Source organism: Lasioglossum baleicum, chromosome 13 (genome assembly GCF_051020765.1).
Source record: "Lasioglossum baleicum chromosome 13, iyLasBale1, whole genome shotgun sequence".
Taxonomy (NCBI): Eukaryota; Metazoa; Arthropoda; class Insecta; order Hymenoptera; family Halictidae; genus Lasioglossum; species Lasioglossum baleicum.
In genome coordinates, this window is record NC_134941.1 from 14,444,395 (window position 1) to 14,471,568 (window position 27,174).

The window sequence follows — 27,174 nt, forward strand, 5'->3', positions numbered from 1 at the left end:
GAAATGGATGTGGTATATTGATAATTAATTGCATTATGGCGATCTTGCAATTAGCCACACCGACTGCTTGATTGTGCTAGTACCCTTCAAACATGCTTCTCTCCAGTTTTCATTCTAGGCCCACTGTGGCAATTCAATTCGAAATGCTTCGCAGCCTCGACAAAAATATCGGGAACATAAGTTAAAAAAGCCATACGGGATATACAAATATTTACATTTTTAAATATTTAAGTCTCCATTGTCTGCATTGAAATGTTTTTCAAAAATTTGTATCACGTTTCGTGTCCATTACGAGAAAAGTTTCTCATCTATTTAAGAGTGTCCGAATATTAATGGGAGTCGCTGTGAATGCAATCCTGCATGATTTGCAGCGTTATCTTCACCGCAACATTGCTTATCGTGTTAATTACGAATGCAGAGCGCGGCGAAACGAAAAATCTGCCTCGCGGCGAATAAGGGGTTGCAGTGTCCGGCTTCGGGATCGAGTTCTCAGCCGAGGAACAACGAAAGTCGATAATTAACAAAGGTGGATAGCTGTGCGAACAGTTTTCTCGTAGATCTCGATCCTTTGCGTTTGATTCGCCGGTTCCGAAAGGATCCCGGGAGGGATTCCTGGGTTGGAAGGACAGATATATGTAGGCTGGGCAACACACGCGATCCTCGCCGAGGAAACAAGCTGGAGGAAAGGGGGAGGGAGAGAGAGAAGAGCAAAGTCACCGATTTAAATTGAAGTCGGGGAACACCCGCGAGGGAGAAACATTCGCTGGCCTATCGGGTTTAATAACACCCGGCACCGACTCTATCTGAAATTACGGGACGCGGTTCGATCGGAGAGCCTCTCCTCGTTCCTCCTTTTCCTTTCGATTCGGAGATCAAGCATGATAGAGAATCCTGGGACGACGATGGACCCTTTGTCCAGGATCTATCCAACCCCTTCGATTCTTTTTTTCTGCTACCCCTTACAATTTTCTGAAGAACAAACTCCCGGCAAAGATGTTGTTCTCCCGGAGAAAATCTCGAATCTAACTTGAAAAAAAAGCAGAGGAATCTCGTCATAGATCACGAGTGTTTGTTCTAGCGATCTCCTCGTCCGATGATCGTCGGATCCCGCGAATAATCGTTCGAGACACCGCGGCTCGAGGTGATGAATGATTTGTTCGTCTCTCGAGCGTGGCATTGACTCGCCGGTGGATCATCGTGACAAACGATCCTCGATCCAGCGTGCGTTCTTCCGATCGGTAATTAAACGTTCCTAGGCGGCTCGGTTGTTTCGCCGCTTTCCCGAAGAGAATCCTGTAGCTCGAGACAATATCGTACTCGATTGGTATCGACGTCGGTCTCGTTGCGAATTAGGAATTATTTAAATCGATCTGTGGCTGATTGTACGCGCGAGAAAGAGAGAGAGACAAGGAGAGCGGAGTATTATTGATCGGCATGCGGCACGTGATCGATGGAAATCATTAATTCACGTGTAACTGCGCCCGGTCTAGATTTATCACGCTGGATCTTAATTAACCGGTAAGTAGCCCTGCGCCGCCTCCCAACGGCTGTTATTGATACATATTTCGGTCCAGTATATACTATAGTACCGGGAAAATCATGCTCCGAATTATCACAAGTATTTGTTCTCCACCCTGAACACCACAGACCAGTCGAGCGACATTCTAATCGCGTCGTTGAAACGTGAATTTTTAATCGTACACAGAAGAATGAAGTTTTCTTTTTTTTTTTCTTTTTATGCTACAAGGCAGAGAGACTGATATTGATGTTGAGGGTGAATTAGGGCCAGGTTTAATGATCATCATTATTTTTCTTGTCCACCGGCTTTCCGTCGAGATCCATTCGAATCGCGTAGACCGCGCCGCGGCCTGTTGTGCGGTTCAAATCGCTCGTAATAATGATGTGATTTTGTCCGAGACGATATTTTTCGCTGATGGAGAGACGATAGCAAACTGGATTTTAATTAGTTCAGCGAGGCCGTGGGGAGAGAAACATCGAGCGTGCCGCGAAATTACGATTAGATAGCAACGGTGCGGTGCGCTTTTGAATACTTAACCCGCCGGATTCGGAAATAAAGAAAAAGATAGCGGCCGGAATTAATGAATTGGAGCAGATTCAAGTATCCCGTCACGCGGCAGCTGCGATCTAGAAACGCGCGCGGACTACGCAATTTTATGGGCCATTCTCTCACGATTATTAGTTTACCATTATTCACTATGCTTCGTATTCCGGCAACTTGCATTCTACAACCTGAGAACGTGATTCGAAGCGGGAATAATACCCAGACAATTTTTATCTGATAATCTGCATTCAAAGTGACTTTTGTAGAACGATGCAGCATCTAATGTGTCGCGGCGCACAGTGGGGCAAGTCGATGAATTTTGTGTCAAAATTAAAGAACCTTCGATAGCAATAGAGCGAGGATTTTTTTTAATTAGAGCTGAAATATTGCAGAATATGGGAAAAATAGAGAGATCACGGTGAACTTGCAGAATTGCGAGAAAATTGTGGTTGGAACCCCTGGTACACTTTATTACACTTAAATGCAGAAAAATGCAAACATGAAAAAGATACAAAATTTTAAATAAAAATTAAAACAAAACTGTATTTGACATCATGGAAATTATTTCATTAAGAAATCATCGTGCCTCAAATGCAGAAAAATGCGAACATGGAAAAAATGCAATTATTGTAGATAAAAATTAAAACAAAACTGTATTTAATATCATCAAAAATGCACAATGCTAAAAGCGGAATTCATAATAAAGCGCGAATAGCAATAGAGCGAGGATTTTTTTTAATTAAAGCTGAAATATTGCAGAATATGGGAAAAATAGAGAGATCACGGTAAACTTGCAGAATTGCGAGAAAATTGTGGTTGGAACCTCTGACACACTTTATAAATAAAGTACTGCTAACCAGATTTTTAAACCACAGCGTAAAATTTCGGCCGAACTGGTCACTGCGCGGCGCCCGGAAAAAGAAGGAAATGAGTTACGGTGTCGTTCGCGAATTAACTCCGGCGGGCGGGCTCCTTTATTTTTAATTAGCGGACGTCGCGATATTTTTAACAGATCGCCGTTTGCCCTGGTAATTAGATACGTCGAGCTCCTTTTTTCACGATCCGAGAGAAGATTGTTGAATTTCTCGACAAGGATCGAGATGCCTCGCGGTGGCCCTCTTCGCACGCTTTTACACCGCGCAATTAAGCCAGCTGATAACAGCCGATAACGCCCTCCGGACGAGTTCCAGATCGCTCCCGGTACGGTGGAAGTTCACGGTCCTGAAGAGGGAGAGAGAGAGAGAGAGAATATGTATACACTGTGGCTAAGAGAACGCGCACGACCATACTCTCTCCCTTCCTCTCTTTGTTCCTCCCGGGAGAGGAATGGAGATAAAGAAGACACTGGCTCGCGGCTCGAGATTCCTGAAACAGATGTTAATGGTCGGGAATGGTGTTCGGTTGTGGGTTAATCAGGGAACCCGTATGGGAGTTCACCGCTCTGACCAGGGATTCTTGAAACGCCTACCACTGGCTCTTCTCTTTTTTTTCTGTCTTATGGGACACCGCGAAATTAATCGGCGATCGCTCGACTCGTTCGTTCTTGCCTTTCGACCATTCGCTTTCGATTTTCCACGCCCGATTCCTACCTTCGGTCCATTGGGTTTTTGATATTGCCAATATTACAAGACTTTTATCGATTGCTAGACTCGTTCCATCGGCCGATCTCTCGGGTTCATTAGTTTTCGATATTGCCGCGATGTGATTTTTATTGATCCGGGTGGAGTCTGGATTAGGAAGGACATAAACGTTCGAGAGTGTCTGCGTTACTGCGGCGAAAACGCTTTTATGGGACATTTGATCAAATGATTTTTAGCTGGCCGGATGGTTGGACGTATGTACATATATTGATTCCAGTAATTTGTGGCCCATTAAGTGGTATATGGATCTGGAGCAGAATATATCCTGGCGAGCTGTAAATGCACGCACGTGTAAATACTGGAGTGAAAGTTGGATTTATACTGCAGTTGTAAAGACACGTTTGATTCGATGATTTTTAAAGTTTGAAAACACCCAGAAGACCCTTCTGCTCTTGCATTCTGAATCTGGACCACCTAGCACAGGCCCCGAAGAAGACAATCCCAGTAGCTGATCGGCAATCTCGATCGTGGACCGCATTCCTCCACCCCCGAGTCCGAAAAATGCGACTTGCCTAGCAAAGAGGCATCCTTGACCGTGTATAAGAGGATCGATCAGGCGTCGGATAAAGAGAGAGAGAGATGAAGGCGATCAGGTCTGCCGAAAATCCGCTTAAGAACAATGCAAGGACCTGCAATCTGAAAAGCTGCGGACGCGGCAATCAGCTGATCCACTTGGGACCAGTTCTACTCGACACAGTGCGAACGAGTCGATGCAAAATAACGCGTGTAGGTGAGTCCGGGGGGCACTCGGGGAGACGTGGCACAAAGCAGGGGGACATGCGAGGAGGTGTGTGCAGAGAGAGTGAGAGAGAGAGAGAGTAACGGAGAGGAGGGAGACGCGCGAGAGACCGCGACGCAACACAGGGGAAAAAAGAGAAGAAAGGAAAAGAAAAGCTGGAAACGAGGCTGCCCCGGCCGCAGGGACAGCTGTGGCGGATGGAATGTGGGTTAGGCTCCCCATAGGTGGGCCGCTCTAATTATGAATTAATTCCTGAATAACGGTCGAGAACCCGAGCGACACGACCGCCGATGAAAACGCGGGAGAACCGGTCACGGACATCACCGGTGTCCTCCTATGTCCGGTCACTTCCTCGCGCATCTGGGAATTTTTGCTAGATCGTTCTTGCATCGTTCTAGGATATGTTTGTATCCTAGATGCCCGACTTTCGATCCTGAAATGTAGGGTTACATCCTTTTACAGCTCTCGAATAAAATTTCAAACATGAATCGAAATAATGGCATCTGGGAATTGTTGCTAGATCGTTCTTGGATCTTCTTGGATCGTTCTAGGATATGTATGTGTCCTAGATGCTCGACTTTCGATCCTGAAATGTAGAGTTACATCCTTGTGCAGCTCTCGAATAAAATTTCAAACAAGAATCGAATTAATGTCGAAATCCAATGAACACGTTAGATTGAAACATGGCGGAACCTTGAGACAGTTGTTCGTAGTAGAAAAAGAAGTAGAGTAATTCTAACGAAACGCTGATGCGAGATAAATATCAGAAATCGGCCAGCGAGCATTAAGCAAACACACGGAGCTGTCAGTATTTAAGCGGGAGATTAATATTCCCGGATCTAGATACATCGGACAGTTGAGCTCTCGGTGGATCGCTGCGTCCAGTTTTGAGGCGCCATTAGTTTCGCACGTTTCCTCCGTTCCGTCTGAAATTGATCAATGTCCGGATCAATTTCAATCCCGTCGATCCGGAGCACGATCAAGAGTTTCTAAATTTTCCCCCCGGAGGGGTCGAGAGCGATCCATCATCCGGTTTCCGCGGGCAAAGACGTGCGTTTCGAAACCTCCGTTGACGAATCGTCGAACGCGTGGGAGTTCAAAGAAGAAGAAGAAGAAGAAGAAGAATGTGGAGGGAGAGAGGATTAGAAAGTTTCTCGCTTCTCGCGAATCCAAATTCGAGGCGGTTCGATTCGATCCGATCCGATCTGATTCGAAACCGGCAAGAAGGAATTTCATCCGGCGGTCTTTGCACCCGGAGGATTCCAGCGGCGTCATTTATGGAACGGACAAGACACGCCATTAGATTTATGATTATGCAGCACGAGGTTTATATTTATGAAAGCCACCAACACCAACCCGAGAGATGTGACGTTAATCCGATTGCCGGTAGAAACCTCCCGCGGGAACCAGTCCGATTCGGATCACCTGATTTACAAATTTATCGCTGTCCAGCTTCGTTCGTTAACCAAACCGTGGAGGAGACATCCTTCTGCCGAACCCGGATCGCCTCATTTTCATCTCAAAAGTCTACACAATCGCCCCTTTCTTAACCCTCTTTCGGTTTTCGAAAAAGGAACCTGCTTTTTCAACCTTCCACGTGATTTACACAGTGCTGCATCTGCGCATTCAATTCCTCGGATAAGTTTGTTGTTGAAAATATTTTCAGTGCTTTCTTGAACCTTGATGTATTCATTTTGGTCGCAGTTATCCCCCGTTCTTATTTTATTCCATTCTATTCACAATAAAATTTGTATTCCCTCTAATAAAGTGTCACAATGTTTGTTCAAGAGTTCAAAAAGAATAGAGAAATCGTGCGAGTATCTTCTCGAGTCCGAGCACAAAAATATTGCAGCGGTTTCGGAACGAGTTCCCGCTATTTATGGTTCGAAAACTTTTATTACGAACACTAGGAGGAAGCCACGAACGGCGTCCACTCCCGCGGGGACTTCGAATTCGAGGAACTAATTAGGAATTAAAATACTGACGCGTGTCCCTGTGGCTGTGTTTAAGCAAGCAATTAGGAGCGAAGTTATTGGTCCTCGCCGTCAGAGGAACGTTCGAAACAGAAATTCTCGTTGAAATTATTGGTGGGCCTCCCCATTTCTGCACCCGAATTCGAATAAATAATTTTCGGGATAATATTCGGGGAGATTCGGACCCGGGATCCCATCAAAATTAGTACTGTGTTGCGGAGAAGCGACTTCTGGAATATGAGAGCTTGGTCCTTCGAAAAGAAGCAGGATAGAAAACTGTATTCAATATCATCAAAATTATTTCATTGAAATCGTCGTGCCTCAAAATTTTAAATAAAAATTAAAACAAAACTGTATTTGACATCATCAAAATTATTTTGCAAATGTAGAACAATGCAAACATGGAAAAAATGCAATTATTGTAGATAAAAATTGAAACAAAACTGTATTTGACATCATAAAAATTATTTCATTAAGATCATCGTGCCTCAAATGCAGGAAAATACAACTATTGTAGATAAAAATTAAAACAAAACTGTATTTAATATCATCAAAAATGCAAAATGCTAACATCGGAATTCGTAATAAAGCGCGAAGCGGTTGAAATCGTCGGGCCGCGATAAAAGGTAGAAAAAGGGGATGGGTGTTTTATCGATCCATCGAGAATAGGTGCCGGTGCACGCGGACACTGGCAAGTACTCCTGGCACAAGTTGCAACGGAGCGATTTCTGTATCCAGTTTTCCTGAAACGGACTTTTTGGTCGGCCATACTCGGGATCGTAAAACGCGAGACACGCGATACGGAACGGGGCTCTCTGTACGCGCTATCGTGCGTGTACCTGCGCGGACGACGATATCGCGGAGACACTGCCAACGGAAGAATGCAACTCGCAAGTAGGTCAGCTGGATTCTCTTGTTGCACGGCTCTCCGGCTTTTATCTCCGCGAAATCGGCCGATTTCCTCGCGCGGAACCGACGACGCCCTGCGGGATTTTCTATCAATTGATCAACGTTTCGTGACTGTAGCACGTTGCCATAATTAAAATGTCCTTCGCTATTCTACGAACCGCTTTTCCAGCCCCCCCAGAAATATTTTATTTTTTAGCTTAAAAGACGTGCCGTGTTATATTCTTGTTTGAAAAGAATGTAGGAGTGTTTTGCAATTGTATAATTACTTGGAGAGTTTATTACTATTATTCGTTTCTATGATCATGATTACACTGCGGATCTTTATGCATTTATGAAGAAGTTGGTTGGGTGATATATGAAACAGTAAACGATAAGAAAAATTTAAGAATATTGTTTTTTGTAATGTAGCAAAGTCATTAAGGGATGAAATCAATTTTTATGTTATTCCTGCTTCGCGCAATCAGTGCAGAACATTTTTATTTTGCATAAAGATCCGCAGTCTAGTAATTATCATAGAAACGAATAATGATGATGAACTCTCCAAAGAATGATACAATTGGAAAATGTTATTATTCGTTTCTACGATTTTTAAAGAGCACACAAACTGACGTGACCTTTCTGTTGTATGTTCAAGATGCCGTGCTTGTTCAGAGCAATTAATAGTGGCTCCGTAGTGGCAACAACAGCGACGAACGTACATGCAACAATGACGAAGTGTACGTACAATTTTGGTAGAGTGATTATATATTTTTCCAGTGTGAATAATTTGGTCGGGGCCGCTATATTTAGAGAGTCTATTTCCCGTGAGCGATGCAGAGATATTAGCGAGCGTGAATAGAGGGGCGCAGAGAATAAGGGATGAAGGGATGAATTGGTGCGTGGCAAGTAGAGGGGCACCGTGAGTGCAGCTACTCGCCTTCTCTCCTTCTCTCTTCGAGAAGTTCGTGAAAAAATCGAAACGATGACAAATTGCGCCGTGACGCTTCGCCTCCTTGCTATTTTCACGTTAAACCCGAGGCACGTGAGCTCCATCGTCGGCAACGCGTCCCCTCGAAATACCAGTCATTTGTTGGCGCGAGGCGTGCGCGTATACTTAAATTAAATTAAATCAAGTATATACGACAACGCCGTGGCAACGTGTCCACGGACGATTAGGAGATGTTCCACTAAATTCTTGGTGGATCGCGGCCGAATGCAAATCGCCCACTAATTTTAAAAGAAAAACCCATAAAAGAGAACGTCTGCGCAGCCAAGAATGCGAAGACGAACGCTGCGAAACAAAGGGGTAGTTTCACACAATCCGCGTACAAACTCCGTACAAAACGATGGAGCCATTAGCACAGTAGAATATTTTTGTAAACGGAGTAAACGAAGTGAGAATGATGTGAATTGAACCTCGAAGAGCAACAAACCGAGGGTTCATCTCTTTCAACGAGGTTTGCAAATTCCCGTCGCAAGTCAAACAATTAACAGCTCCCTGGAACAGTTTCGAATGGCGCGACGGTAGAGGGGGCGAGACGGTTAGAGAGGAATTCGAGGGTGATGGCGCGACTTCCGGCGGAGTCTCTCGCGTTTTCGGGAAAAGATCAGAGACGAGTGTTCGCGAAATGAAGACGAGCAGCCGCGGAGACAAGCGCGCGACGGGCCGGGGAGTAAATCGTAAATTTAAATTTAGCGAGGCTGACGCGGCCGCGCGCGAGAGCGTCGCTCTCGAGCACTCTCTGTGTTCTCTCTCCCTCTTTTTCAGCTCTCACCCTCTCCCATCAAAAAGCCGGCGTTTGTCGGAGAGAGCGCGAGAGGAGCCCGCTGGAAAAAGTGGCGGTGGCCCGGCCGATTTGAATTTCAGAACGCAGCGCGGATTGACCGGGTTTTGTCGTAAATTGTCGTGGGCCAGCGGTGGAAAAAGTTGTTTCGATTTTTAAGTCGAACGCGCAGGGGCCCCGGTCCCAATCGTCCAACTGGGCCCTCGTCGCTTCGTCTCAATAAGGAGACGAATAGGACCCAGGGTCCTCCGAGATCGAGCAAGAAAGCGCCGTGGAATCGCCTCTCGATTCCCTTCCTCGATCCTCGATCCTTTTTTCCGCAACCTCGTTGCCGGTTTCTTTGACCGGGACACCCTCGTGGTTCAAGCGGCCCGCTATTTTTCGGAAGAATTATCGGCGGGGCAATATTCAACGGCGATTTCGAGGTTCAGCGAATTTTCTGGGGAATTCGGAAATTTCTAAAAATAATCGTCGGCGTCCGAGAAATTGGAGAATCGGCCGGAACCGGAAATTAATTGCTTGCGCGGCAATCGGCAATCGATTTCGCCGGTTACGTCGCGTCGTCGCCCGCGAAAGCCATTATAGCTGACGCGCGAAAGTCATCGTCCGCTAATTATCAGTTTTTCGCCGAATAATTTTTCTGCGCCTCCAAGCGTTATTCGAACTCGTGTGTTCGTCGGAAACCGACTCTCAATATTCACCTGCGAGTCGGATTACAAAGTTGCGTCGATTTCAGTCACCTGCGAGGAGAGCAAGATTCTTCTAAAATAAATATTAGACTGGAGGGAAAGCTCTGTCGTATTTTAAAGGAAACATTTGAATCGATTCATAAAAATATATGCTTCAAGCAAAATCACTTGCTTATTTAAGATACGATAGAACTTTCCCTCCAACCTAATATTTTGATTTAAATGCAAATACACTAAACCCAACACTAGTAGTAGTTCTTTTCGACTTTCTTGCCGAGGTTTCGAGGTAATCGTCGATCGGCGAAGGTGCGGAGAAGCGGTTTAATCGTGGATCGCGGGTTTTTTCCGTCACGGCGACGAACGAGGAAAACATTTCTCTCTCGGGGAGCGCACGCCGGTTAAGCCGTTCTTAGTCGCTTATCTGCGGCCGGTGGCGTTAATTGTTCGATACACAGCCACCCACGCACGGAAGTCGACTTCCTCGCCTAATCGCCGGACGGAATTTAGTTTCTTGATTCGGTATTTATACGCGACACATTTTTCACCGGAATTCCCAAGCACCGTGACACTAATCAGCCGCGGTTCATCGCGGTCTTATCGAGCCCTGCGGTTTCGTTATCGGAATTTCACGAAATTCCTAACCAAACCGTTTTTACATAATTACTGAAACACTTGCAATTTCATTCTGCTATTTCTTATCGCGTTCTCGATAGGCACCTTTCTTTATTGCACAGTCCTCGCAGGAAAATAAATTCGGTGGAGATAAATGTCAAATAAAATACATGCACTGACGATTAGTACTTACAGTGGACGGGATAACAAAATTTGCTGTATATTAAGTGCTGGAAAAATTAAACAAACTCCAGTTGAAAATCAATCAGTTGATTCAAGAATTATTTTCCGAGTCCCGACAATGATTCCCGAATGATTTTCGTTTTCCATTGTGAATGATCGATGAAAGGAATGTACTGACGAATTGTGGGTGCCAGGAATTCGGTAGAGCGTGGAATGTTTAATAGAAATGAACTTTAGTTTCCGCGGCACTTTCTGGGTTACGTTTCTTTTCTTTTTTCAGCCAAGTCACTCTGGTTTCGAGTGCGCTGAAGCAAGCGTTCATAGGTGGCGAATTTGCATGCGATTGCGAACGCGACCTTAGGCACCTGATGCATTCCCCGCGGCTCTTATCACACGATCGGAATTAAGTCGTGCCTATTTTCCGCGTTGCAATAACTTTCCAGGACTGTGAAATATTCTCCGGCGCGCGACGACGAGTTTGCCGAGCATCTGGGTCGATAAAAAACTCGCTGCACGGAAAAAAAGGAACGCGTCTCGTCGACGCGACTTCTGTTCTACGCTCGCAAAAAGGTGTTTTGCGATTTACTATGTCTTCGTTTTGCAACATATCATCCAGTGCCATCGCTTGCGCGAATAGTTGCTCGAGACTGCCTTCTTTCGCTTCGAATCGGCGTGGAACCATCCCCTTCGAGAATAGAAAATCGTGCTGACCATTAAACCATGAAATAAAAAAAAAATTAGTAAGATGCCTGAGGTACGTAAGAAAATTCTAAAATTTCGTGATGAACAGTCTGTTAATTAATTATTGGCATTACTATGTTCATTTTTAAGAAACCAGTTTCCGAAAGGAGACACAGATCGTCTAGATCGCTTAAATGGTCTGTGAAGTAAAAATCTCTATTCCCCAGCCAAAAATCATGGCGAGGACAGCGAGTAGGCGTGGAATAAGAGTCGATGGATCGTGGAACGGCTGTTAATGGCGCGTCTCGCATGTAACTAGGCCGCGGTGTTCGGGTGTGGCCGTTGTTGTCGCGCATTGTTTCTGAAATTACGATATTGTAGTTATTAATATTTATATATCGGTGAGCGGAGGATCGTCGCGCCGCCAGCGACGACTTTCTAAAGTGGTCGAGAGCTGCCGACGCACCTTGACCCGTTGCCGGGGTAAAATTATCGCTTTCGCGGCGAAAACGCCTCGCGGAAGCTGCGAACCCGACAAATATTGATTGAGACGCTCCTCCGAACATAAACGTTGCGATCTATTCCCCCGAGGAATCTCGATCCTCGCGGAAATCCTCTCAGTTTCGATCTGGCCGCGAAATATCAACGTCTCTCAGTTGCTAGCTGCTAAATCGTTCAGAAATATTTTTTGTGAACAATTTGTGAGGAATTGGACGTCGTGTTTCTTTCAAGTGTGCATTTAAAATGATCGTAGTACTTTCAAAATTGTGATAGGAGTTTTGTGTTAGTGAAAATCGTACATTTCAGAGCAGATAGGATGGTCCATGGGTGTCTATGGTGTGCGTACGATTAAATGGAGGAAAACAGGTGCACGTGTCACCCACCATCGTTGCAAAGAGCCGCGCCGTGAGTCTTCGGCCAAGGTTAATACCTCGGCGACGTTGCGATCAGCAGAATATAATTGGTTGGCTGGCAGTCAAAGACCTAATTCCCTTTAGCTCCACCTACGAGCCTCAGCTTTCCTCTGTACACCTCGTCTCGAATTCTATATACAATCGGACCTCAACTAGCCAGCTCGGAAGACGGACAGACTAAAAAACAATTAGAACATTCAGTGTTGACATCCTCCGGAAACACAGTCTAATAAATAACGCGTGTAACAATTTGACCAGCTCCGACATAAATATGTTCGGTAATGAACCCGCGAGAAATGTTTCCGGAAACGTAGTCCAAAAATTCTCTCGCCAGACGATTCCGGAAACGAAACATGGCGGCGTTACAGTCTCCGGAGCGGTGCCAGCCGCATACTTATGTAATTGTATGAAATATTGCCTCTGGACGAGCTGAATTATGCAGAATCTGACGTAACGATGAAAAAGCCTCCGGAAAAAGAGTTTGAATACTTCGAATGAACGTCACACCACGTGGACAACGACGGGCGATGACGGACGAACATAACCTCTCCTCGATAACATTCGAGTCAACCATGTTGTCCGGTAGTTTTGCGAGAACCGCAGCTGCTCGATATCCGAGCGTCTAACCAAATCAGGTGGACGGCTCGGTATGCGCAACGCTGTGCCGGCCCCGGGTTTGATTGACATTTCGGGGGCGCTCGTTTGTCACAGAAAAGTCGTAGTCCATTTGTTCTTTAGCCTGCCACTCGTGTATCCCCCTTCTATACGCTTCCTCTTCCTCCCCCGTAAACTCCGAACGATTTACCCTCTCTCTCGAGCACACGAGTTCCCTCGGTTTTTTTTCATTATTCCGACGGTTCGCCACTTCTACCTACTCTGTCTTCTCTTTTTTTTTACGGCCCCGTGCATTAAGATAGCCGGACTAGCGCGCACCGGTTAGGCTATCGGTCAAAGTCAGCCGAGGCTGTACACCGACGGGTCCCGAAAAGAATCGTTTCTGTTTCCTCTTCCTATTTCTCTTCCGACTTTTCAACCCTCGCTGTCCGGGAAAGGGGACATTGGTTTTTGGGATTTCGTTGGGGGTGATTCGCGCAGTACTGTGCACCTTGGAAAGGTAGTATAGTACGTTCGAGATTGTTAGTAAGGTAGCATAATTGTTTTATACACTAATTTTATAAAGTAATCGCTCAAATTTAGAGTCCGGAAAGCAGCAGGCGCGGATCGATATTCAAACTTATCAACCCTTGCTCTCCGGGAAAGGAGACATTCAGTTTCGGGATTTCGTTGGGGTGGTTCGTACACCTTAGAAAGACAGTGTAGGACGTCCCAAATTTTTAGCATGTAGCATACTTGTTTAACCCTACTTTTATGAAGCAATCGCTCAAATCTGAAGTCTGAAAGGCAACGGAGGCCCGGATCGACATTCCGACCTTTCAACCCTTGCTCTCGGGGAAAGGGGTCGTCGATCTTTTGGGATTTCGTTGGGGGTGGTTCGTGCACCTTAGAAAGGTAATATAGGACACTTGCGATTTTTAGTATGTAGAAATGTTTCACCCCAATTTGATAAAAATCCACTGAAATCCGGAGCCCGAAAGGCAGCAGGCCGGGATCGAGAATCGCAGGCCAGGCCCCGTGAAAACGGGTGAACGTAGGAGACCATATCGCGCACGCTTGGCATGTTCCTTGTGTCCGCAGCATATTCATCCGCCAGCCGGTCATATGGAATCGTCGATTCCGCAGCGAATGCCGTAGAGCGGTCGATAATTTATTTGTGAGACGTTGCGGCTGCGGAACGTGTCCCACCTTCGCAATCGCAGTCCAAGGGGTCTCTCGTTGCCCCTGCTCCCCTCTGTTCGTACCAACGGTAAGAGAGCCCCCCCCCTGACCGCCGAACCGGCTCTGACATTCTGGATTTCGCGCCTTTTTCGTGCGTTCCATTGTCTCGTTTCGCGAACCGCCTTTTTCGGCTAGCCGACGCAACCGGGATACGGATCGTTCGCGATGCTTATTAACGAACGGGAACGGAGCCCCGTACTGCCGAGTCGAGCCGAGTCGAGTTGCAATTGCTACCGGACGCGCATTTTTGCCGGACCCGGGGTAAAACGTCACGTATAGCGATCGTGCGCGGCCGACGCGACGGTTCCGCCGTAAGCAGAGGAACTCGACGATACTGTCAATGAGCAGCGCGCAGAACAGCTGCTCCCGTATCCGGTTTGATAATTTCACTTCATTGCCGGACTTTCGACCGCTCGCCATTTTTCTGCGGCGATGATCGCCCGAGGATGCAGTACTGTCTTGGCCGTTTGCCAATCGCGAGAATCATTCGATAAATTTGCGAATCCCGATCCATTGCTCCGCTTGAAAAGTGATCGAATTTTTTAAGTGAAAGTTGGGTGACACTGAAATATTTTTTTTAAATGCTAGAGTATAGAATTTAACAGAATTCAGTACGATTTTTGTTTATTTTCGACCTACAAATGTTATTAATAATAATTTGTTACCAATGAAAATAGTGTAGAATAGTTCAATGGGAAAATTCAAGTAGAATTATCCCCGAAGATTTATTTTCGCAGCGAACGATCTACTTCAATTACGACCCGTAGGTAACGCGACAGTGTTTTGTCCCAGTTATGGAACATAGTTCGACTAGTCTGTAGATGCTCTGCCCCCCTAGATATTAATGATGCACCGAGAAACCAGTTGCAGTCGTTCTCGTTGCTTCCATTTTCATTCCTGAAGCCCTACACCGACTACACTCTCTAATTTGATTCTTTTTCAGTGGGTACTTCTAACTTTGCATGTTACCACGGTATTACATCGTATCTTTAACTAGTATCTCGACACTTTATCATTTCGCTTGTGGCGTTGACACCAGGAGATCGACTACGGTATCACCTTAAACAGAACAAATTAGACTTTTCGGTGTCTCCGACCAGTCTCCGCGAAGGAGCAGCTCGTTAACAGTGACGTGACAGGGAGGAATGGCTTCCCCGACTATATTTTCAACGGAGTTGACAACAAAATACTAACTGTAAACGCGGCGTCTAGACCTCTAAATTATCCATTTATCAATCAATCAAGTAGCCTGTGTGCTGGAGCTCACGAAAGGGAGAGAGAGAAAAAAAACAGAGAAGGAAACCCGACGCACGAACAATTAATTAACCGTTGCTGTTATCTCGAGGGTAATGCGAAAGTACAGCTATCTTCGGTGGATACGGCGGATAGTGTCGGTAATCGCAGCAGCGCCGTTCATTTGATAACTTTTTGCCGGTTAATGGCACCATTAGCAATAAAACTGTCGCGAGCAGAGAACGCGGCTCGCAACTAGCCGCGACACGACTATTATTAGCAGCCGGAGCAATAATTATAATACTAATGCCACGGCCACTTCCTGGCGATTCGAGTTTCTGTTCTGTTCGCCTTTTTCGAACACGACCAACACCCGGAGCCGGCCAAGCCGCGGTCGAGAGAGACCCGCGAGACACAGATCCTTTCCCGATTTTATCGAGATCCACGGATTCGCGTGGCGTGCCCCCGAGACTGATAACTATCGATTCGAAATATCGTCCCAGGGACACGGTGTTACGCTTGTCAACCAGCTTGAACACCGAGTGAACCGGCTTGACCGAGTTTCGCCACGAAACCCTGGAATGTACAGGGAATCTTCTGTCAGCTCGCAATTCCGTAATCCGACGCCATCGCTGTCTTCTTATTTCCTTCACCGGTGGTAGACGGTCGCCAGCCATTCTTCACTATTTTATCTAAACCCTAGCTGCGACAATTTCATCCATTAAATCAGCCGGACGCAATTTCAAATGACTTCTGCAAAACCATTTCGAAACTCGCTTCGACAAGACCGTCCGGAAAATCTCCCGAACGAAACGACTCGTCGTTTCCAGCTCATAACCCCTGAAAAAGAAGCCGCAAACAAATTCCCCGTTGACTTTCCACTATTTAGCCTCGCCAGAACCAATAGCGACAGGAAATTGCGATCCACTTCGCCGAGAATCTGGATGTTCGACAACAAAAATCGGATTTGCATATATCTAAATATAGCTACCGCCAGTTTCCTGATGTTCGAAGTTCGGAATCGCGTTAGAACTGCAGATAGAATGAAATATGAAATAGCAGAGTGAGGATCGAAGGATCCAGATGATCCTCCATCGAACGGTTGCATACAGGTGTCGGTGTGTCGGGTACGTGCGTGCGTGTTTTCATTGTACGAGAAACGCTGTGGGACGTGGGCACAGAGGCGGAATTCCAACGAGTGGAACCCGACGAAAATGTCAATGAGTCGGCCCCGCGGCCGATATGAGGAATTCAGAAGCAATAATCGCGAGCCGGCTCGATCGAACACGGAATTCCACGCTCCTACAGTTTCCATTGTGCTCCGAGTCTGGTTCTCGCGGCGTTTGCCAGCAGGCTTCGCGACGTCTTAATACCAGCCAGAACCGCTTCAAACAAAAATTTCCACTCCGTTTTAACGCCACCAGTTCCGGAAATTCTTTTAGAATTTTTTCTTATTAATTTGCTTCGAATTCAGGCGTTTAATTCGCTGCTTATCGCTTCGGAGGCCTCTAAATAATTTATAGCTAGCCTACAAGGAAGTACTGATTTCTACACTTTAATTGTTACTGATCCTATAATTTCTGCCGCTTTTCCTGTAATTTCTCAATCTTTTATTTCTCAATCTTGTTCCAGCTTTAGTTTATTATTTATTGCCTTGTAAAGCTATAAAGGGGTTTATAGCGCAGCATTCAGGTCTCTCGGGAACTCTAAACAGATCGGTGATTCCCTATAATACGGAAATCTTCGAGATTTATCATTTCTAATCCTCTAATGATGCAGTTATAGGCTTCATTCAGAAATCCTAAATCGTAATCGTCCACGATCCTTTGATTGCTCCAGTCTCGACGAATCCTAAATCTTCCAGGATCTCAAGCTCTAGTTTCTAATTGATCATCCTGTGATCCACGAACAATTTATGGCGCAATATTTAAGGCTGCTTTCTCGCAGATCAAACTTTACAACCGTAATTGCTGATTATCACCCATTCATCTTTAAACGTCACTAGTTTTAATAATGTCTCAATTAATCGAAAATCCAGGCTTTACATTTCCACCTTATCAGACGTAATTGTATAAAAATTTTTTAAATGTTTTCGGCGCAACGGTTCGATCATTTATTACGAATTATAAAGCAACTTTGCTAATTGTCAAACAAAATCAACGTTTCGATCCTAGTTTGGATCTTTCTCAAGATTTATTTGAATCGTAATTGTATAAATCCTGGATTGCTTTCACAAAAACAAGTCCTCGCGATTCAGCAAACATCCGAATCCGCAGAACATTAATTGTTGTCGATCGTGCAGTTTCTCAATTCGTCAGAAATCCAAGAAGAAGTCGAAGCCTCCACTTATCAGCTTCTAAACCCACAAACGATTTGCAACAGCGACCCTAGACTGATTGCATCCTAGATCCCGAAGATCATTGTCTCGGGGGGCCCGGCGCTAAAAATCCAGGCCCGTAGGCAGCCGGGGTATCCAATTTCCTCTTTGAAATCTGCCACATTAGAGTTCCTTCTTCATTCTTCAAGGAATTCCATCGGGGAACTCGGAGCTGGCTAAAGTTTATGGGAGATGCATAAAATCCACAGTTCACTTATCACTGGATGCATTTTATGGGAAAAATGAGTAAGTGCGATTTAAAACAGTGGACAGATTAACAGGATTTCAGATTGTCAATATATTATTTCCAATTGACTATAAGATTATTAACCTTTTCCGTCGTCGAGGCAGACTCGACATTAACATTTACAACAGTAGTTACTTGTTTCACTGATTTACAGTACACTGGTCAATGGTCAACGAGGATCTTTGCGCAATATAAAAATTATTGTCACCGATTACAATTTACAGTAATCACGTAGACCGTTCTTTTTTGGGGGGAATTATTAAGATTCTTAATTAATTCTAAAATGATCGACGACAAGGAATTTGTTTAGGAAAATCCCAGTTGCTGCGTGGTTAAGGGTGGCTTTCCAAATAACGATAAATTTCAGCAATCACTGGGACTATCGGGGCCCGATTCGATCATATTCGACGTCGCAGAAAAACTTGTTCCGTGTGTAATTTACGAGCGACGCCGGGCCCCGTGGCGCAATTACGAATCGACGCGTTCTGGAAAGATTTCAATAAAACCACGGGCAGAATTTACAATGCCGCTAACGAGTCGACGAACAAGAAGAAGCCTCTCACCGTCTGTTCTCCCCGATCCACGATCGATTTCGATTGCTCCTACTACGGGATCCCGGGGCCCGCTAGGATGATCGTTTCGACGCCGTAAACCTGGGTCCCCCTCCCTAGCTCCCTCAAGAACAGGCCCATTTGGCTCGTGGGATACGCACCCCGTTGCTTCGATATCTTTCGCACTCTTTGCCGAAGGAACAGAGAAATATTATTTATAAAATAGTACGCACACACACAGTCCACTTTATTTTAGATCGTGATTTTCTGAGACTACAATATTCTGTTTGCCGGACAAGGTTTTGAAACACGGTGTTTCTAAAATGGCACTTTATTTTAGGGGTGGTAGAAATTTCTTTTTTGGATGATTCGACAATTTTCCGCATTTCCATCGGATCTCCGGATCATTCCACAGCGTGGTAGCCGAAGAAATGTTAGCGCGAAAGGCCTGGAACCGGTTCCGCGTCGGTTCAAAGACACAAATTCGCCGACGGGGGTCCCGCGAGAGGAAATGCCCGGGCCCGGGGGTCTCGGGAGGGGCCGGTCGAAAAAAAATTTCGTCCGCGCGGTCCCCGGTTTTCGACGGGTTTCCTCCGTGCACCCCCTCTCTTCATCATGTTCTCGCGGGCCGGTCGAATGATAAATGAACTCCTCTTAACCGCGAGCTCTCATATCGGGCCGCTATTAACATAGTGCCGGATAAAGTAACGAATTTAAAAGAAATCCAATATAAAAGCCACGGGAATTCCATCGGAGATCTTATCCGACGGGGCTCTCGCTCGCCGCGGAGACTCCATTAATCACGGGCTCCTCTTTCCTTCTCTTTCCTCCTCCTCCACCGCCTCCTTCCCAACCTCCTCTTCGGGGCCCGCCACGGTCCCCCGTCTGGGGCCCCGTCGCTCCCCCCCTCCTACACCCTTTCTTTCACCCGCGGTTCATTTGTCTCGTATTAGTCGTTATTACGAGAGCTGAAAATTCAAATGGACGATGGATAATGGCACTGGCCGGGCCCACAGATAATGCCCCCCGCGTACCCCTCGTCCACACCCCCACCATACAGCTCCTCCACCATCGGCACCACCATGATCTCAAACTTTTTGCTCGACACTGCGTATTTGAAGTGAGCAGGTAATTTTGCTTGTAAATGAAACACACGTGTCGCCAGTGAGTCGTTACGGGAAACAGTAATTGACAGGTTGTCTAAAAGATGGCAACAAGTTGCCAGAAATAATGGAAATTATGTTTTCTTAAAAATAAGACAGAACTTTTCCAGCAACCGAATATTCCAATCGATGGAGAACAATTTCCTCAGCACCGTCTGCCGGTGTCTCGAGGTCGGGGAAACGAGAGGGAGGTTACGAGACGTTGAAGGAAGTCCGAGACAAGAGAAAATGGCGAGTTTCCCGGCGCAAGTAAAACGAAGCATCAGAATCCGAAGCGGGGCTCGTTCGTCATCGGCTCGCAGCCAGCACGGCGGAGGAAAGCACGAACGGATGACGCTGGAACACGTGTAGACGTCAAGGCGTTAATCCCCCGAGAGACGAAGAAGCATCTCCTCGGTCTCCTCTCTCGCCTCTTGCGTGGTTGTTCGATTGAAACAACCAGCCAAACACTCCGTGGCCTGGTGAGACGGGGCCGAGGATCCCAGAGACAACCTGGCTCGTTCGCGATTTCAAGCGACATTCTTCAAAGATGCACAGAATATAAATAGAATGCTCGTTCCCGGGCTGGTTGGTGCCCTTCGTCATCGGGACATTGTCACTTTCTGATGGACCATTACCAGTCCTGCGTCTACAAATCTTCGTAGGTTAAATGACTGGCCAAAAGAATAGGTTGAAAAGGTCGGAGACCTTCTGGGAGACACGATATTTTAATTCTTCCTTGGTGGAAGGTGTTGATCCTGTAATTTGTTCATCCTTCAAGATGTTTTCTTGGTCATTTTTCATTGTATAAAATGTTGAAGCGTTTTGTGGCCAAGGGGACGGAATAGCGTATCGATTATGGGCGAGGGAGCCTCGCGGAATGTCTGGCGAACCACTCTAATTCCTGTCCACCAAATGCTGGAGCACGTTTAATGAGCTCTGAAGAGGCCACAGGCCGTTCTGCCACGCACACGGACAGGCCTGGCGGTTTCCAAGCGGCGACAATGCGCGTACTCAAGAAGCGGCCGCTCGACGCGATGTTAATGAGGGCCAATTAATCAACCGGCCAAGCGAATCTTAATGCGAACGGGGCGAAATCGTTGGGCCCTGGTGCCCCTCCGGCGAAAGCACTTCCGGTGAGTTTCCGGTGTTTTGGCCACCGCAAACGAGGTGTTAAATATTGGGGATACTCGGGCGACCGGAAATCTTCAACGTTCTGGGATCGATGCATCACTCTGAATCGCGAGGCTCGATCTCTACGGCGTCGCCGCTCCGAGCCCTCTCGAGATCTCGAAAATACAAACAGAACAAGTTGAGAATTCAAATACACGACTGTCTCACACGGGACATGAATATTCTGTTTTAAAAATATTTTATTCCCATTTCATGATCTACAAATATTTTTATCTCGATGTTCATGACTTTCGAAACAATTTTCTACTTCTTGCGAAAGCGTTGTAGTTCCTCCTTTCTCGCGTTGATTCAGCAAATTCGAAGGAACGGATAGTTGCATTGAAGGCTGTTTAATATTCAATCGCACCGAGTCTCGCAGCATCTAAGTCCGAGAGCCCGTATCAACTCGATATCACATCTGTGAACGGAACCGAGCTGCGCTCAAAGGAAGTCGCAATCTCTTACACGAGCTTCGACGTTAATCGAAAGACAAGTCCCGCTGACACCTCCAATTAAATGTTAATCGAATCAACGATCGCAACCAGTTCTTCAAATAGCAAAGAAAACAGGGAATACCTATCAGCCGTCTGATTGCCGCTACTTAAAAGGCTGCAGAAGAAGCGAATCTCAATTAAACGGATCTTCGGTGTCCCACGTCGATGCTGCGGACGGTGGTGCGGTGTGTTAAACGCGCTCTTCGAGCTCGATCGAATCGTTTCCCTCTCATTTTCCACACTTCAACGGCGAAAGTACTTCCGGTCGCCGCTGAAATCGATCGCTGACAGCCGCCTGACGTGCTGCGCGCACGGTGAAATCCGATCGAATCGATGGAAACGCTCCATTTTGCAGAACGACGGCTCTCCCAGCCTATCCGACATTCATTTTCAATACTTTTCTGTGCGGATTGATTCGATCAGGATTTTTATTATAATTTCGCATGTTTTCCGGAAATCTACAGTATCGTTAATCAAAGAGACAGGAGAGCAAGCGTTCGTATCGTTCACACCGAATCGATGGAAACGCTCCATTTTAATTCTCAATACTTTCCTGTGCGGATTGATTCGATCAGGATTTTTATGGGGATCTCCACGTTTTCCGGAAACCTACAGCATCGTTCAACAGAGACGTCGGTCGGCAGACAGCCGAGCAAGCGTTCGCATCGTTCACAGTCAGCTAAGTGTCTCCATCATCGCGACGGAATTCGGTTTCTGTCCGTGGCTTCGAGGCGCCTCGAATTTGTCAGGGAAAGCTTCAAATAAATTTAGGCGGTCTTCACGCCCTAGGCCCCAAGGATAGTTCTCGCTACCTCAACGGTGTTGTCGTTACGTGCGCCACGTTTCTGATCACCTGCGAGGTTTAATTAGCGTGCGGGATTCTTTTTACGCGGAGAGATGTCTATCCTCGTCTCATTGTTATTGCGAATGTCTTCGCTGCGCTGCTTGACAGTGTGTACGGTGGGCGTAAACAGTAGCATGTGGTCGGCTCTGATGAAAGGAGGTGGAGGCTGGAGAACTAGTTGACGAACAAAATAATTCTAGCTCTCGGAATAAAAGAGTATTAGGGATAGCATGATTGTGTGAAGTGGGTTATTGAATTCCTTTATTTAGCTCTTGGTTACACGATTGTGGAAATGTTTAATGTTTCTTCTCGTTTTTCCCATAAACGCGTAAAATCCGCAGTCTGGATATCAGCGAATCAACATGCTCCCTTCGCACAAGATAATTTACAGATACGTAAAGATCCAGAAAAAAATCGTGCACCTCCGAAAGCGTTGATCAAAGCCCGAAAACCCCATCGGAGTACGAAAGACCGGAGCCCATTCGAGCTATAGAGATCGGCTCTACCTCTTAATCCAGATTGAAAATATGTAAATAAATCCAGTCGCGGCTCCGCAGGCCGGATGCCCACTCTGTATTCCCCGTCGAAAAAGTATTTTAATAGAAACGATTCATCATTCCGCGGCTCCCCCTCCCTCAGGATCTCTTCTTCTTGCTCGACGAAGAAAAAGACGACGTAGCCAAAGACGAAGAAGAAGAAGAGGCAGCAACATCACCGTTGCGGTGTGCCCGTTGGGCAGTGTGCGTTCCCGAACGAAGAGGATCTTGTTCGAATTCCCTTCTTTCCACCTCTGGTTCCCTCTGGTTCCACATCGTGGTCCTTTGTCCGGGTCGTCGTTCCTCCTCTTTCAATTTTTACCGGATTTCGCGGAATTTCGGCCGAACGGAACGGGGTTTTCGCTTTATCTCGAAAGTCGTCGTTATTCCCCCTTTTTGCCGGGCCCCGAATTATGCGGGGATACTCCAGCGTGGATTTCGCGGAATTTCTACGGTTCGCCGTCGCCTCCTCGCATAATTTCTCCCAGGGGCCTCACTAATCCCCCCACCACTCACCGTTCAGTGCTGCCCGTTTTAAAACGATCTTCACGATCTCTTTGTGGCTCGCGATCTCGCGGCTCCCTTTTGTTTCCCCCGTTTCGATCGCGATCGGGACCCCCGGTTTCGCGGCTTTCGAAGCCTCGGAGAGGGGCCCAAGGACCGACATGCACCAGGCTCACGGGTCCCACTGGTTTTTCTGAACGTTCTTTGCCCGGTTCTTCCGAGCGCGCGGCACCGCACCGTCGAGTTCGATGTCTCATTATGTCAGAGCCGCGCGGGTTTCGGGGGAATTCCTGCCGATGGGCCCGTGCGCTTTCGATTTCTTCTTACTACCCCCTCCAGCACGCTGGGCCCGAAAGAAGGCCCCCCCTTTCGTTCCACGGCTCTTCTTGCTCGCGTTTCCTCCCGTGAACGCGCCACGTTTCCACTCGAGCGTCGCGCTCTGCCAGTTTAACTGTTCCTGAACGTTTTCGAGATTTTGATGATTTTTTAAAAGTGCTCCTCGGGTCAGACATTTTTAAAAAATTGGACAATTTGATCTTCAAACATTTTCTGTTCTCCAGCTTGGTTCTTTCGCGCTTGAGTGTCTCTAAAAGTTTAACTGTTCCTGGACTATCTGAACAGTTTTTAAAAATTGCTCCTCAATTCAGAGGTTTTTCAAAAATCGAACGACGTTCTTCTGCACTTGAGCGTCTGTGAGATGGAATAAATATCTCGTAGAATTTCAATATTGAATTCTAAGTAGCAGTATGAGCTCGAAAGAAATTGTTTAAAGTATCAACTGCGCGATTGAGAAGGGCTTGGAAGATGAAAAATATAATTTAAATAAACATATCGCCATCTGTAATGTCATCGCGCAGATATAAAGTATAATAGCTAATTTTCGAGTTACTATCGTGTTCCAAGGTTTATCGCGCGCGTTCCGTCGAGAAACGTCGTCAGGATCGATCATGCGAAATGGATTGGCTCTCGAAAGAAATCCGAGAGACAAGAGAAGAGGAGGCTCATCCTTCGGAACGTCTTCTCCGATTCCAAGACTCAATTGAGATTCTAATACGTCCCTTTCATAAAGTACACCATTCTTACGATCGGCTTCGCTTTGCGAAACGATACACGCGGCGCGCAGCGGTGGTTTCAACACCACCGTACCGGGATCCTCATTCACACCGAGGATATTCCATCACTCTACCTGAAGCTTCAATACCCATTTAGAAAATTGAATCAATCCTACAAGATTAATTTCGTCTGTACTTCAAACACTGTGGCGGCTTCGATTTCGCGAAACCATTTACATAATTCCGTTCGACGGGATGTACTTCGGTTACAAAACCGAGCCACGTCAAGAACAAACACCTGACAAACATCGATCAAACGATCTCGAAGCACGCCGAAGTGCGAAGTCTTCTCAATTATCATACAAATCATAAAGAAATCTTCTTATTTCCACACGTGCTACAAATATGTATACAATTAGACACTTAGACTCAAACTGTACAAATAGGCGATCACACAATTAAACTTTTCCACTCGGAGCTATTTTAACTCGATAATGAAACATTTCCTCCATACTAGAATATTTCCATTCCCTGTGATTTTTTAAATTTAATGGAAATGAAATTGGTATAATACCTCATACAATACTTAAATTTAGTACGATTTTAATTTATTTCAGTTCTAAAAGGGCTACCACCGCGGAAAATAAGATTTCATTTGATTCGAGTTTCTTCAAATTTGTCTACAAAAATTGCAATTTGCAAACAATTTGCAAACAATATTTTAATTAATGTTCTAACAAAAACATTCTATACATTTTCTGAGCAATCGAATGAATTCCTACGGAAAGAATGTGCAAAAATTAATATTTTCAGCTTGTTCGAACCAATTGACAGTTCCCAGAGGCAGCGAGAAACACGTGTCGGTACAATATTCCGTGAATACAGTTCCCAAGGAGCTGGAGAAAGAAACCGAACGAAAAATCGCTGGCGGAGGAGGTCTAACGGGACCGTGGGCCCGCGTAATCCAGAAAACTCGGGCCGGATGATCCGGTCGGTCCCGAAAAGGGACCAGATTTTTCCATTATTCATTAACCCGGGGACGACTGTCACATCCCGATTGGTTTCTTGCCGGTCGCGCTATTAGGAATCAATCAGGCATCGAGATATCGCCGGTGCTCGGTCTGACAGCCGCTTCGTGAACCTCCGGTAAGAACGCAACGACCAGCTCCTGGGACGTCCGTCGACATCACGACGCTTGCTGGTCCGTGGTCCGTGCGATACGCTTCGATCGATCGATCTTGTAAAAACGAGGATTCGAGCCTCGGAACAGAGTTGTTCTACAGGAGTCGCCGGGTAGTCGATTGTTTTTCCACTTGGCGGCGAGAGGAGAAGTCTGGTCGCCGAGTAATTGCTTTCTAAATGGAACTTCGTAGGTGCTGACTGCTGTACTGCATTAAAATCTTCGCTGTCTTCCGAAACGAACCTCTAACGAAGCAGTACTGTGAAAAAACCAACTCTTCCACCAGTTAAATTTAGCTGAAAACCGAAACTGCGGTACTGCCTCGGTAACGGACCGGGCTTCGTACCGAAATCTCCTTAAATAACATTAGTACTGCTTTAAAAACTTCGCTGTCTTCCGAAATGAACCACTAACGAAGCAGTATTGTGAAAGAACCAACTCTTCCATCAATTAAATTTAGCTGAAAACCGAAACCACGGTACTGCCTCGGTAACAGAGAAAAACTGAACTAAAATCTCCTTAAATAAAATTAGCTAAATGGTGATTCGAAAGTGCCGACTACTGTACTGCTATAAAATCTTCGCTGTCTTCCGAAATGAATCACTAACGAAGCAGTACTGTGAAAGAACCAACTCTTCCACCAGTTAAATTTAACTGAAAACTGAAACCACGGTACTGCCTGGGTAACAGAGGAAACTTTGAACTGAAATCTCCTTAAATAAAATTAATGAGGAATTGGAACCGCAATTCCGAGCGGGACGAATAAGGCAGACCGAATTCCCAATAAATCGCGAGACAAGTAACGAGGCACTACCGTGTTGGCAGCATTCACGATGGCAGTAAAAGTGGTGAGAAAAATCCCGGTGTAGAATTTATTCGAAGCGTTTCCCGGTAAGGTTTCTGGTCGTTTACGAGTACAAAGTCGCGAGTCCCGTCGCTTGAAGGAAATTCAGTGGAATCGCGGGCTCCCGGGACGAAGGGAGCTGAAATATGGCCGGGCTGACACCAGAGTGTGCTCTCGCGAGTAGAAACGATCGTGTTGCCGGTTGCCGAAGAAAGCGAGCATTCAGCCTGTACGGCGGCGTTTCTTCCACCGGAGGAGAGACGTTTCGTCCATAAAAAGAGACCCCGCTGGAAGCGCCAATCGTTTCGCTTGGCAAGTGTAACGTTTACAGGCTGCCTCTAATTGGTGTTCGAGGCTGATGAACGCCAATGAAACATGGAAAGATGGGAACGCGAGATACCTCTCGCGTTTCTCCCTCGATCAGACCGTATCCCGCTGGCTTGATCCCTTCTGCGTCGCCCTTCCCGAGATTAGTCAAATCTCGACGATTATTCCTCGAGAGCGTGCGGCTACAATGTTCCTCGTTGATTCCGCGTCTGCGATTATATTTTTACCGGTTCCACGTTCTTCACGCCGTAATGTTCAGCGGGACGACGGCATTCCAAATTATTGCGCGTCACTCGCGCAAGGAATTTATTTTACTGCCAGTTTTATCGGGGACTCGGGATTTCTTCTTCTGCGGAAATTCTTCGCGCTTCGGACGACGGGCCTTCATTTATTTTTCGTGCAGCGATCAAGTAGTAGCAATTTGCATTATTCGGCAGCATGTTGCAGCTTTACGAAAATAGCTAATAACGCAAATCACGCCTCGTAGATCTTTTAAAACCCCATCTTTCCATTATAGAGACTACCCCCTTGAGCCTAGCTTGACGTCCAGCAGAGTCCTCGGAAACCGAAGAAAAGAAACAGAAAATGAAGATAACCTAAAAACGGTAAAGTGCATTGTCGAAAGTGCAACCCAATCAGCTCCCCAGTATCCTCACGAGAGTAATCTCT

General features: G+C 46.2%; 1 protein-coding gene across 3 annotated transcripts in view; it reads left to right on the forward strand.

Moving 5' to 3' along the window:
* Nucleotides 1-27,174, forward strand: part of LOC143215395 (zinc finger protein castor homolog 1) — a 115,780-nt gene that overhangs the window by 10,084 nt on the left and 78,522 nt on the right. For 2 of the 3 annotated variants that reach the window (XM_076437505.1, XM_076437503.1), the window contains exon 2: nucleotides 7,958-8,039. The exons of the other annotated variant lie outside the window; for it this stretch is intronic. The gene's annotated coding sequence lies outside the window, so the exon portion shown is untranslated. The remainder of the gene's footprint in view (nucleotides 1-7,957; nucleotides 8,040-27,174) is intronic. 3 annotated transcript variants of the gene reach the window in all.